Here is a 1,666-nt window from a genome sequence, read left to right as displayed (position 1 = left end):
CAAAAGAAGATAGTTTAGGAGGAGGTTGTTCGTCTCTGGTCATCTCTGGTTCATCTCTGGTGGATGTTGGAGGGTGCATGAATGTGCACACAGCTCACCAGCTTTCACACTGCAATTGTACTCTCAGTAGAAAAGATTACGGTCCAAAATAGGAACTTTCCACTCTGTATATCTGTATCTGAGAGCAATAAATGGCTGAAAACGCAGCAAGTGGGAGATGCTATTGGCTGGGGTTGGAGCCATTTCTGTGTACCTTGGTGTGTATAAAGGAACAGATATTTGTCTCTTTTGAGACTACAAGAGGTGTGAGTCTGTAGTATTACCCTGGGGAGCAAATGCCTCATCTGCCTGTGCCTATTAGGATGTGTCTGTGTTTTCATGACTGAAGCTGTGCCTACCAGGAATCCTGTGTCTTCAGAGGTGTGTGGTCTGTCTCTGACTATAAATAGTTATCTCACCATCTGTAGGGATACGTGTGTATGTCTGAGAGTATCTGAGTAGAGGACACGGGGTGTCACATGGGTTTGAAGCTCTCGGTGAGAATCTGCCCTCTTAACTATAGATGTGTGTACACGTCTAAGAACAGTTGTGTGGGGTGTTTACATTTGTAAATGAAGACAATTAGGGAAGTGATGGCATGTGCCACTGCTTGGAGGTGGGCTGTGTGGTGCCTGTAGGGCTGGATCTAAGTGTGCATATTTGTTTTTAGAAGATGATGTCTATTTATATGTCCTTCTGAGCTCAATTTGTGTGTAGAGAAAGGGGCCAAGGCTGTGAGTGTCCACTTAATGTGTGTGTACATTGCATGTTAATGTGTGTAAGGCTGTTTTTAAGTCTTTTGTGTCCGGGTCATTGGAGGCTGTGTCTCCTCTCTCAGTGCCAGGGCCTCCTGGCCTCCCCCACCTCTCTCACTATCAGTAGACCCCTAGAGAAGGTGAGATGGGCATTAGACTACTTAGCAAATTCTGCAGGGGAGGGGGATGTCTCAGGCAATCCCTCCCTGGAGAATTCAGGGGAACAACACCCCCTCAACCTCTCCCACCCAACCCAATCCTATTTAGGATGGGATGTAGCCCAAGCCCTTAGGCACTGGTGTGCCCTCTGTTTGTTATGGAGCAGAGCCAGTGTGCAGGTGTATGAGTTATGTGTGCATGTCTTGTGCTCGTGTAAATGAGGCGAACAGGTAATCACTTGCATCAGCATGTACACAAACGTGCCAGGCGTGGGATTGCATCAACAGAGTCTGATGTGTGACTTTATATGAAACCCATCTGGGCCCAAGGTGTGAGCATGGGTCCCTCTTGTACCTGTAAGTGGGGTTGTGGCCGAGAGAGCCGTGGGTGCCCCGTCAAGGGGCGCAGGGGGCGGTGATGAGAGCTGGGAGTCTGTGCGCCTGCCGGTGCCTTTTGTATGTCAGCGCGTCCCTCAGTCTCTCCGTCGGCGGTTCAGAGTTTCTGCGTGTCTGTCGGTCTGTGTGTGTGTCTCTGGGTCGCCGCCTCGCTGTGTGTGTCTCGCTCTCCCTTGGCGGGGAGGGGATTGGTCACGCATGACTCATCTTGAACCGAGCGGGGCTCCAGCGGCAGGGCGGCCGCCGCCGCAGCTGGAAGGGGAGGAGGACCAGGAGGAGGGAGAGGAGGAGGAGGAGGAGGAGGGGGCGGGGGCCTCT

This window comes from Cervus canadensis, chromosome 5 (assembly GCF_019320065.1).
Source record: "Cervus canadensis isolate Bull #8, Minnesota chromosome 5, ASM1932006v1, whole genome shotgun sequence".
NCBI lineage: Eukaryota > Metazoa > Chordata > Mammalia > Artiodactyla > Cervidae > Cervus > Cervus canadensis.
This window is presented reverse-complemented; position numbering follows the sequence as displayed.